Here is a 13,692-nt window from a genome sequence, read left to right on the forward strand (position 1 = left end):
ATGAAAAAGAAAGGTGCAAGGGATAGCTATAAACATAATAATTAAAAACAAAATAGAAAATTTAAACTGGAGGTGAACAAAAATTAAAATTTATCATCATAATTTATAAAAGTGATTGTATCATAAAGATACAAAGTAAACAATGGTATCAATACTTTGAGGGCACATTATAAAGTCTGCCAGACTGATCACTAATAATATGTGACAACATTTCGGTATGGGCATAAGCAGAGAAAAATGGGTATGTATACCCAGTAGCCACAAAGCCAAAATGGAAATGTCCCATCCAAGGTACACCAAAATGCATACCTGGAGTACATTCTACTGTATGGGACCTGCCCAAGAATATGAACAAGAGGACACACGAAGACGAGAGGATGACCATGTCTGTCCAAAAACATTAAGAAACTACATGTAAAGAGACTTCTAGTTACATCAGACATCTGTGATAAAATTTGAGACCATAAAACCCATAAAAAATTTCCCTTGTCTACTATTCATTTATCGACATAATTTTTACTTTTACCAAAGGTCAGCAAGTAGCTTGTGGGCAAGATTTTCTGAAGTGTGTAAAATTTTCCCTAGTGAACAGCTAAATTTGGAGTTGAGCAGTATAATTCAGTTCTAGAAATTTATTATTATTGAACAGAACCATTCAATTTTTGGCAGGCTGAACTCTTTTGGACAAGTTACAACTATTTTTTATTTGGACGATAGCATTTATTGTTGTAATGTCTAAAGATAACCGCATCAGTGTTGGCTGTTGATACTCTTTGTGGGTCATTAGAAAATTTTTTGTTTATATTTTCCTGTTAGTGAATATACTTTATGTTAAGATAGATTTTATCTCAAACGGTTGTACTTTTCTGTTAGCCAATGGAGCTTTTTATGTAAATTCCAGATATCCACAATCAAAACATAAAAGAAGCTAAACTAGGATCATTAGCTAAAAAAGGGCTCTTAGGCTTTATAGTAGAGGCCTTTTGCAAATGCGTGATTGTGTGGTAGTCTGTAAGAGACAAATTTGGCGAGGCACAACATCCATACTGCCTTGCATTTAGCCCAAATTGGCATCCATACCTTTCCAAGAAGAGTTTCAATCCTATGTGTTGTACTGCGAGAATTTAGGTGATGCTACCAGAAACTACAGCTAGACTTTCTGTTGTTGGTACCCTAAAATTGGTTATTGAATGTACTGCTGAATATTGTTGAAATATTTCTGCTGTTATTACTGAATTACTGTTGTCAATGTTGTTAGCACCCTATTAATTTCAAGTTTTTTGTGTATGTCATTCCATAAATAACAGATTTCAAAAGAGATAAAATTCATTTGTGAGCAACATTTTTCATATGTGAGCAAGATGCTTTTCAAGGGAAAGCTGTTATGGCTCCTAAAAATCATTTCAAGGTCCTGTTTGGTCATAGTGGCACTGTTGTTCAGTAAATGGGGGGCAGGAAAAATGTTCAATATAATCTCTTTCAATACCCTTGGAAGGAAATTTGTTCAAGAGTCTATATTATATACACGTTTGTTGAGTGTCAGTTATATGGTAGATAAATACCCTCTGACTCAAAGTAACCCTGAATTGATGAAAAAATTAATGGCAGAACATTGTGTTGTTGAACGAACACTGCTTTCATAGTGCTTTCTTGGAATTTCTAAGCAGTTCTTAGGGATAGAGAAATGGGAAAATTTGGTGCAAGACGTTATCCTAAGGAGTGTTAAAAGTGTCTAAATTGACCTGAAATACTAACAGTACTGATTTAGAATCTAACAGTACTGATTTAGCCCTCAACAGAGGCTCTATAGTCATCACTATTGTATGTAGTGCTTGTGAGAGCAAATGGTAACTGTAACTTGCCAGGGTCCTACAGTTTGAGGTCCCTTAGGGAAAAACTTAGCAGAAAAATAATGGAGAAATTGTAATGTCAAGAATCAAACTCCATGGAGTGGAGGAGGTCAAAACCAGTAAGGAACCAACTTGGAAGCATACAAGCGACAATTAGTGCAGAGCGAGCCAGTTGCGACAAACATCTTCCGGTCCAAACTCCAGTATAAAGCATACCTATGAGGACCAAACAAACACATATCAATTAACTGTGGACTCATTCAAGTAAGAAATTTCCAGCAAACTAGACTATGGCATGCAAATAATATATCCCAAAACCCTTACCTAGATAAACTTGCTAAGGTTTGTTGCTCACGACCCACCTGGATTCAAGGAAAGAATTCACTAGTTAGATTTGAAGAAAATAAGGGAAATAGACTAAAACAATCTTAAACCAGGAGAAGCTTAGCCAATAAACTAACCTGGGTGTTGGAAGCGGAAATCTTAAGCGTAGTGGAGTCGTTGGGAAAAATGATGCCCTAGGTCACTACAACACCTGTACAAGAAATAAAATGAATCGAAATTTAATCCCGAGAGTGAAAGATACGAGATTTTAGGGGAAAATTGAGTAAAAAAGAAAATTTCAAAAAAATTACCTGAAACCAGGTCAAGTGAACGCATAGCCGAACACCAACCCTTCATTGTCCCCATGTCGTCGCTCAGAGTTCTCTCGTAAGTGGTGGGAAATGGTAATGAAGCCGTGACTATCAAAGACCACGGTGAACCAGGGCTATGCCCGAGAAATGGAGTAGGAAAACAATTTCGAAATGGTGAAATTAACCTCAAATCAGACCCTGGAAAGGGACAGGTTTATGAATGTGCATTTGCAAATGTGAAAGGACAATAGCTCTGTTGAAATTGGAAGAGGGCACGGAAAATGGGCAGAAAAGAGAACTTGGGAGGTCAGGAATAGGAGAGGGTTAACCCTAATACCTTAGAGTTGTTGGTATGGAGCCAAGGATACACAACAATTGATTTACCCTCTAAACCATAACCATGAAGATTCGTGCCATCACATACCTCCTCACATGGGATTGGGTGACAAGTAGGTGGATTATTGGGTCTGTGCTATCCATTGCACAACTATCAAGTATAGGGAGTGCCAGAGGAAGCAAGTAGGTTGCCACCTCACATGAAACCGTAAACAAATTAAGTTCATCACCCTCCATGTGTACAATGGTGTGCAGACCTTGTCATACCACATTAAATGGCCAACTATACAACTAGTAGATTAAATCACGAGTCAAGTTGGTGAAAATAATTATAATAATATTGAGGTATGTAATATATGGATTAAGTAGGTGAGTTGAGTTTCATGAAAATAATACAAATATGATTTATAATGGTATGTTGAAAAAAAAGGGACACATATGGAGTAGAAATATTGATTTTTAGTACATTAGTTGATGCATTATTATTAGTTAGACCAAAGGAAAAAAAAAAACTCAGATGTTGGAGAGTGATGTCAAGGTTTGTTACAAAATTATAGTGTTTGTAAACTTGATTGCTACCAAATTAAGTGGATATAGTGTTAAATAATTGGAGAATATAGAAATATGCTATTATATAGATGACATTAAAAATATTGTTATATTTTAATTTTAAATTTTTATGGTGCAATAAAGAGTTGGAAAATAAAAGTTAAGATAATATTTAAGAGGGTAGTTAATTCTCAATTCTAACTAGTTCAAACAAGAAAATCAACATTTATAAAACATTTATGAACTTTTATAAGCTCCACAATGAAGTTGGGCATTGAACTATTCCCAAAATATATTGTGATGCTAGAATTTATTATATTTGTCACACTAAGAGGGTTGAAGATGAAAGTAACTTTCTAAAAACATAGTGTGATGCTATAATTTATCATCTATGTGACACCAAGAGGTTTGAAGATGAAAGGCACTTGTGATGCTAGAATTTATCATCTTTGTGACACTAAGAACGTTGAAGATGAAAGTCACTTTCTCAAAATATAGTGTGATGCCAGAATTTATCATCTCTGTGACACTAAAAGGGTTGAAGATGAAAGGAACTTTTTCCTAGAGTGCCATGACTACACCCAAATTAGAACTCGATTTCAAAATATTTTTTACAACACTAACCTTCTAAGCTCCTAATTCATTAAAACTATGGTAATATTGGAATGCTTTTCCTAATGCATTTTGAACAAGAAATAATATTCTAAAATAATCTAGGTTATCTCTTTTCTTTTTAAGGTCAAGTAGATAAATTATGATCTTAATGGATGTTAATCATAATCATCATAACAAGAGTATAATTTACTTCTCGAAGGAGTTAATTAATTGGAAATTACAAGTGACATGGGATGAAATCAATAAGAAGATAATAATGTAACATATCAAGAATGATTCGATAGATATTGATGGGCTGAAAGATAAGTAAAAAATAGTTCTAACTAAAGTAACCCATTAAGGGTTGGCACTACAAAACAAATTACATCTCACAACAAATAAGACAAGGAAATTATGCAACTTGAAGGGATCAACCCTATGGCACAATGTTGACATGATTTCAGGTTAATAATGCACTATGCAAGTGAGAAACCTATCACTATATACAGATCTACCAACCATTTCCTCTCCTACTTTTTATACTTATACATTCTACTCGCCTCCTCATTCTTTGAACCATTGTCCCGGAGATGGAGCCTATTTTGGATTCAAAATGCCAATAGTTTCAAAGATCATTATGGAAAGTCTGAGCTCTTTATCTGCAAAATCACACCACATAGACCTAAAATATACTAACCTATCACTATATATATATATATATATAAGTTTAAATCACTTACCTCAAAGGTATATAAAGAATTGGTGCATAAAAAGTGCCAAAGATATGTCTTTTAATCCCATATTGGTCATCAACAACAACTACTACAGAGGTTAGATATTAATATGAATCTTTCTTAATAATTTAAATGAAAAAAATAGTAGTCATAAAGGTTTTTGGGTGTCACAAGGTTGAAAAATGGTGGTATAAGGCCCAAAAAAGGCTTCAACTTTGATACTCTTCTTGCATGGTGCCAAAATGGCCATCTTAGAGAATCGACCGATGTCCAGAAACACACAAACATTACCATGCTTGGTGGAGGGAAAATATAACATTTAATCCATAGTGACTAAATCCTAAAGCTTTCCTAGGCTATTTAAAGGAGTGTACAACCCCTACTTCTTGATGGTTGGTTTACAATGACATAGGCAGTGCATGATCTAATATACCAATGGACAACCTATTGAAGATTTGGCTAGTAGAAATATTTTTGAATTACTACTATTGTATTCTCGAAACCAAAGTGCCATGAGACATGACTGTAATGTGCCTCCTAGAAAATATTGGCATGCTCACTTGAAGGAACACAAATTTAGCCTAAGTATCATAGGACCACATCCTAGAGTTTGAATTATGGAACTTTTTTTTGAGTGACCAATGTTTAATATGTGGCAACAAAGTCATAGCTACTCTCTGTTAATTTTTTCCACCCAAAAATATCCTACCCACGAGTTAAGAACTATTTTTAGCACCAAAAATAGGGGATAATTGAGGCATTATACAATGTGGTTGGTGGTACCCTTGTTGTATTAATCAATAATTTACCTTCTACCACAATGTGATAAAGGTTTGCATCTGCTTCAGTTTTGGTGAAGCCCAAACTAGTGAGATAGTTATTGATCCTAGTATACGAAGCATGTGGTGCTTGTTTGAGTCCATACAATGCTCGCTTGAGTCTGCACACATGCGACTCTCTGTTGAAGGTCTCAAACCCCTTCGATTGCTCATTATACACCTCCTCCTCAATAACTCCATTGAGGAATGTTATCTTCACATCAATTTGGTGGATCTTCCACCTCATATGTGCTAACTGTGCTAGAATTGACTTGATGCGTGAGTACCTTGCTACTGGAGCAAAGGCCTCCTCATAGTCAATTCCCTCCACCCGAGAGAACCCCTTGGCCACAAATCAGGCCTTGTGATTCTCTATGCTCCCGTATTTTGCATGCTTTATCTTATAAAGCCACCTCGAACCAACCACTGATGTGTTTGTTGGTCTTTGGACCAATTCCAAAACACTGTTTCTGACAATGGAATCATATTCCTCTACCATATCATCAACCCATATTGGTTATTGCACTGCTTCCTTGAATGAATATGTTTATGTCTCAACTAGCTCACTCATCAAAGCCGTGTACCCAGTGTACTGATCCTATGACCTCCTTTGCTTGCATTGTGATGTGGGTGCTCCCACATTCTCTCGAGAATCCTGCAATAATTTTTTAGCTTCCCTGGTCTGCTTCCTTCCTTCTCTGGATGTCTCCACTCTCTGCTCCTTTGCTTGTGGCTACTCCACAACTTCTGGAGGTTCTTCCTTTGGAGCCAAAAGCTCCTAATCAGGCTGCAATTGAAGCTCCCTCTCAGGAGAACACCTCATTGCCTTCTCCTCATCAAACTTCACATATCTTGTGACCATTGTCATCTTGAGAGATGGAGAGTACACACGATTTGATTTATGGGCTAAAGCATTGGTTGGGTGGAGTTCATTGTCATATCCATCCAAGGGTTTCCAAACTAGAGAAACAAGGGCATGTGTTTGATTTATGGGCTAACATTTGAAAAATTACTACGAGGAGAGGAGTTGGTGGGAGTCCTTCTTATGGAAAGGCCCTGCACCTCTTCCTTTATTTCTTAAAGTATGCTTGAAATAAGTGATTATAGATATATGATACATATAATATGCAAACCACTCACAACACAACAATATTTAACATTTGAATGAGACATAACTTAATTTATTTTCAATATATTTTTTCTTTAAAAAAGGCAAGATATGCTACCATGATGCAATGCAATGATTCACCAACATTGGGCACCAAACAAATGACTTAGACCACGAATGTTATGTACGATGACAGTCATCCACTATAAGCTATGATTATTAGCCACTCTGACACCCCTTATTTATGGTCACTCATTAAACATGCTCATGAAATTTGAGATCACTAGACATGGTTAACACAATCTAGTATGGTGTGAGGGTCTTGCCTACAATGCAAGCTTCCTAACACCCTTTACAACTACATTGCTTCACAAAAGACATTTGACATTGATTCATAATTTCTCCTTTGTATATGAGAAAGAAACTAAATGTTACTTCTCCCTTATCCAAGATAATGCTCTTGATTACAAATTGAACAATGTATCATGACATTGCCTTTCTCTCTTTGTGTGAACTTGCTCAATTAGCATCTAGATACCTTGTGAGATCAAACTCAATTTATGTATTGTATTTGGTATTGTGTCAATTATTCATTTTTTATGTCCTAATATTGTGCTAATGGCCTTCCAATGCATGTTCAATCTTGAATTAAAATTTTGACATGGAAAATCCAAATTTTGAAATTTTGGCAATCAGAGGCACAATGCACAGACAACGTGTATCCATCTTGGTGGACAGTGGGGAAACCAAAATTTTTACTGATGCACAGTTGGTGGAGTGTAGAGGCATTCATATATTGATATATATCCTGAACAACATGGGCAAGAGATGATGCCCATGGTTCACCTCAGTTGTCTTCTTGATTGTTGGTTCAATATGTTGAGGATATGGTTGATGGGAGAAATGTTGAGGATATGGTTGATGTCTTGATATTGAAGTCAAAATCCTTCCTTAACCCTTTAGCCAAAGAGGTGTCTCCTAAAGTATCTCCAATAATATCCTATGAAGAGTCATAACATTTAACTTGGAATCATGGCCCACAATGATCATCTAATAATTAATTGAAATAGAACTAAACCCCAATTTAGGGATTGGGTGGATCATATGGTGGGACTATTCTAGTGGGAACCCTAAATAAATGACTTGAAAACCCCTTGATTTTCTACCTTGTTGTCATTCATCTCCCAAATTTCTTGTTGGCTACACAAGTCCTAGAAAACATGGCAAGGAAGATGAGAGGGAGTTGACAAGGACATTAGGTTGTCCTATAACATCATAAAGTGCATCCACATGGATGAACATGGAATGGGAATTAAGGTCATAAAGTAGACTAGAGTGTTAGAGAAATAGGGTGCATCAAAATATTTTTTGAGTGTCCCAAAGGGAAATATACAATTCTTATCTCCTCTAAAATACAATATACATTTATTGTGGTGATAGTAACCACAAGATTCTTAGAACTAGTGGTATAGTGCTTGGTCATGAATGAATATGTGGAAAAGAAATCTAAAGCTTTCGACTCACTGGCATAAAATAGATCATGGGGCCGAATCAAAATTTCAAGGGACATGTCAAGGATCTCCGGTAAAATGCGGTTAGCATCCAAAGACTACCTTCCAAATAATTTAAGGAGAGTAGGAAATATTTAGAGGAGGCCAACTCAAGAAACCATAAGCAAGAAAAGGGGGAAGCTATCTAACAAATATGGTTAGAGTAGGCATCAAAATCCCCATCCTTGAACGAAATGGTGGTTTACACAGGGCTCGTGAGAGAATATGGGATGGAGGGTAGATTGGCATGGTCAGAAAATGAGAGAAGGGTTTTATCTACTAAAGGAATATGGGATGGAGGTTATGTCTAGGTTCAGGGAGGCTTTTAGATTTTTTTACAAGGATGGAGGTGGATGTATCACAACAAAGGAGCTTGGGACAGTAATGCATTCTTTGGGTCGAAACCCCAATGTATATTGGAAGTTGTCCAAATGTTTTATATTCAATAATCCAGTACTTAATACAATAAACCACAAAAGAGTAGTTCTAATCTGCCTGTAAATGCAACATATTAAATACACCATTCCAAATTGATTTTACTAAGGAGAATCAAAGAAATAGATGAGTATGGTCATCCATCGCCTCCATACAGAGTAAACAACAACCAGGCCCACTCTATCCTTTACGACACAAATTGTCCCATGCCAAGATGAAGCCAGAAAGATACATTTACTGATATTCTTAGGCAGAGCAAAAATATGAAGCCAATATACAAAGATGCTCTGAAGGACTGCTCGAACTAGAGTCAACTTGCCTCCTAGGGAGAGCCACCTGTGTACCCATGATAAAAGTATACATTGGATTTTCTCTATAAGTCAGCTCCAATCCTTAATTCCATAACAATTAGGTTGGAGTATAAATCTAAGATATTTAAAATCTGCATCCAGTGCAGTGGAGATAACACCAAAAATATGATAAATCTCCAGTATCAATGCACCATCTGGGTAAGAAGAAATCATATGAGATTTAATATTATTCATAAGGAGTCTAGAGACCGATCAAAAGAGGTCAATCTACCAAATAGTAACACATCATCGACAAAAATCAAAGGAGTAACTATGACTTGTCTACCTACACACTTGCAGCCAAAATTACATTTAATCCATCTACCTCCACACCTGCAACCAAAATTACCGCCCTTGTGAATTTTGTGACTAATTCTTCCAAAATCCAATCTTTTATCCTCAACGTCTTCTTCTCGCAAAAGTTGTCATAGATAATTTCCCTCCACCATCCTTGTAGAAATTATGGTGTAGAGTTGCAACTACTCATGAAGTTTTAATCAAAATCATAGGACACAAACCTACTCTAATGCTCTCTAGAAGGTAATTCACAATTTAGAACAAAAATTTCATACATGCAATAAGAAATAACACACATGCACACAAAATTTTTCCTAGGGAAAACAATATACTAAAAACCCCAATGTATGTTTGCATTAATATGATCAATAGAAATGTATTGCAATTTATTTTCTCAACTGAGCACAACCTACAAGTGAATGACTTGTCTCTCTGCTCACTGAGAAGCTCTAACCTAGACTTAGTAAATTTCTACCTCTGCTTGAGCCCATATTTCCTTGTGCAATTCCTTGAGAAATTAAGCCCCTATTATTTAGGAATTTTTACAAAATGGATTGCGAAATTCCAAAGGTTGATCATCTAACTGCATGCAACACCTGTACACTCAAGGCTAGTCTACAATTGATGATACACTGCCTTGGAATCTCCACCACAGCTGGGGAACTAGAATTCTCCATGCATTAGATATTTTAGGTTGATTGATCAGTTAACTGGATGATCACCGAGTTTGACTGAAGTCCCACTACACAATTGGCCTTCCACTAGTTCCTCAAGCAGTTGGAACTATTTTAACTAAAAACAACTTGAGATATCTAACTTAGATTGCTACAAATTAGAAATCATACGTGCTTAACTAAACTCTAACTCCTCCAACTCGAATTTACTGAGTAAACCAGGTGACACAAGCCATGTCACACAAGTTAACTGCATCCAAGCTGTCTGTTGATGTGGAAATTCAAATTTTCTCAATTTAATCAAGGAAAAATCAAATTGAGAATTTCTTGCTACACCTTTCAAGACTCCCTCTCTACAAGAAAGGGATTATCAACCACCCCTATCCTACACCTACGAAATTTGAACTTCCCTCTTGAGAAATCTTTTGTCAAAATGTCAACATGTTACTCCTTTATTAGAATGAAGTGTAGCAACATCATCTGCCTCTAGACACAGTCTCGTAAATGGTGATATTGGATATCTATATTCTTGGGTTGATAGTGAAATATAGGATTCTCAGAGAGATTGATGCAACCCTGATTATCACAATTGGATCCTTCATCTGATCAAATAGCCCAACAAGTATCTTTCTCATCCATATCGCCTCACATGTTTCTTGACTTGCAGCCATGTATTATGCTTATGTCTAGCTAAGCACCACATATCTTTGCTTCCTGTCGTACCAAGAAACAACTACGGACCCAACACTAAAAATTACACTTGATGTACTCTTTTTTTCTAATGGACTTCGTGTCCAATCTGCATCCGTGAAGCTACACAACTTCACTCCCTTTGCTCGTCTGTACCATAGTCCAAACTAGGTAGTGCATGTGAGGTACTGTAAAACATGCTTAGTTCCCTTCCAAAATAGTTTGGTTGACCTAACCATAGCTTCGGTTAGCTCGTTGACTGCACATCACATATCTGGTCATGTGCTCACAAGATACATGAGTGGACCCACTAGCTATCGATAAATGGTAGCATCCACTTCACCTGAAGTGACATCCTCCTTCCTCTCATTGTTCATTAGAGGTGTTTCCATGGGTTTACAACTCTCCATGTAGAATCTCTGCAGTATTGCATTTTCATACTTGCCTTGAGAGACAAATAATTCCCCATCAGCTTGTCATACTTCCAACCTGATAAATTAGTGCATGAGACCCGTGTCCTTCATTTCAAATTCCCTTGCAAAGTCCTCCTTGTAAGATATGGTCAATGGCTCATCACTAGTTAAAATAAAATTATCAACATATAAGACAATAATAAGAAATTTTCCTTCTATCCATATGTGATGAGGTTCACATCTGCTTCATTTATGGTGAAGCCCAAATCGGTGAGATAACTATCGATCTTGGTGTACCAAGCACATGGTGCTTATTTGAGATTGTACAATGCTCACTTGAGTCTGCACACATGAGACTCTTGATCAAATGTCTCAAAACCTTTTTGCTACTCTATGTACACCTCCTCCTTAATAACCCCATTCAGAAATGTTGTTTTTACACCCATATGGTGGATATTCCAACCCATCTACCTAGCCAGACCAAGAATTGATTTAATGGATGAGTACCTTACTACAAGAGAAAATGTCTCCTGATAGTCAATTCCCACAACTTGAGAGTACCCCTTGGCCACAAATCTAGCCTTATACTTCCCTATGCTTCCGTTTGTTGGCTGCTTCACCTTGAAGATCCATCTCAAACCCACTATTGATTTATATGTTGTTCCTGGGACCTTTTCCTGAACACGGTTCTCTGCAATGGATTCATATTCCTCCAACATTTCATCAACCCATACAGGTTGCTCTATTTCTTCCTCAAAATAGGATTGCTCAATCTCTATAAGCTTAGTCATAAGAGCCATGTAGCCAGTGTACCTCTCAGGTGACCTCCTTTGCTTATGCAAATTTGAAGGATATCCCACATTCTCCCTCGCATCTTGCACAAGTCTATCAACTTCCTTGGTTATTTTTCTGCCTTCTCTGGAGATTTTGATTTAGTGAATGTCTCCACTCTTTGCTCCACAATTTGTGGTTGCTCTACAACTTTCGGAGGTTCCTCATTTTGAGCTCAAATCTCATCTTTTGGTGGCATCTAAATCTCCCTCTCAAGAGAGCACCACATAGATTTCTCCTCATCAAAATTTACATCCCTTCACACAACTATCATTATGAGTGATGGAAAGTACACATGTTAGTTGTGGGGAGTTTCTGTGTAAGCCACAAATACCCCAAATTATGCAGTCAACTAAATCTTATTCCTTGAGTCTTTGGAGACATCTGATGAGAACTTTAGTTCTACAAACACACTGTTGTATTTCATGCCTCAACCCACAAATGAAAAGGTAGGCCTTGGTTATGCAACATCGCCGTCGTTGCTCGAAAATGTTATGGATATTTCTTTCAACCACTCCATTCTGATGTGGGTTGCGGGGTGTTGTCAACTCTCGTCGAATGCCTTCTTTCGCACATAAATTTTTAAATTCATTCAACACATACTCACCTCCATTATTGCTCCTGAGAGCCTTCACCTTCTTGCTGGTTTCTTTCTCAACCAGTGCCTTGAATTCTACGAACTTGGAGAATGTCTCATCTTTCTTCCTCATGAAGAGATCCAACACTTATGTGAGAATTCATCAATAAAAAGGACAAAATATTTGTGTCAGGCAGTGGAGGCTATCAAGAAAGGTCCACAAACATCAAAGTGGATCCTTTCTTGGAATGCATGTGCTTTGTTGTCCCGATCATGAAATGAGGATTTTATGTACTTCCCCAAGGTACATCCTTTACATACATCCTGCTACTCAAGTGCTCCTTTAGGGAGGCTAGTGGATATTTGTTGTATAATATTCGAGGTGCCATGATGCAAATGGCCAAGGCTTATGTGCTAAAGTTCACCTACATCATGGCCCTGCACTTTCTCTTCCTTAGTTTTTAATGCAACACAATCTTCCACATCTAAATTATATAGATTCTTCACACAAACCTCAATATTCTTCACATGTCTCATGGCTATGTGTATTAGGAATGTTTTTCCTTTGTTGAAGATCACGTCATAACCACGGTCTTCCAAAACTGCAATAGAGATGAGATTTTTCTTTAGGCCTAGAACAAACATGACATCCTTGAGCCTAAGAGGGGAGCCTGACTCCCTCTGAAAGGTGACTATACCAATACTAGTCATGTTGTACCTTCTGTCATCCCCTAGCTTGATGTGCATCTTGATATATTTCTCCTCCAAGTCACTGAAAATGTCTCTACACCCTGTCATGTGGAACAATGCACCTAAGTCCTAGTACCACACGCTCCCCATCACTATTTTGGACATGCATGTGATAAGGGTAAAGTCAAGGTCAAACTATAAATCCAAGGCTTCACCCACTGCTCCTCCTAAGGTCTTCTTGATTGCCTTTTTCTGTGGGCACTTTGTGGCATAATGCCCATATTCATGACAATGGAAGCATTTAATTTTTGACAAATCTTTTTTCTTTCTCCCTTGGTTGGATTTTGGTTTGGTTTGAGATTTATTCCCCTTTTCCCTTCTTTCCCTTTTCAACCAATGCAAATTTTTCTTCATCCTTGCCCTTGCAAATTTTTCTTCATCTCTGGTATTCTTCCTTATTTCCTATTGTACCAAATCATTCCATAAGTGTTCCCAATTTGGTAGTTTCTCCCTCCCGTTCACTTAATCTTGATAGTTATGCCAAATGTTGGGAATGCCTAG

Source organism: Pinus tabuliformis, chromosome 5_1, assembly GCF_031772625.1.
Source record: "Pinus tabuliformis cultivar Carrire ecotype Pingquan chromosome 5_1, CPIR1, whole genome shotgun sequence".
Classification (NCBI taxonomy): Eukaryota; Viridiplantae; Streptophyta; class Pinopsida; order Pinales; family Pinaceae; genus Pinus; species Pinus tabuliformis.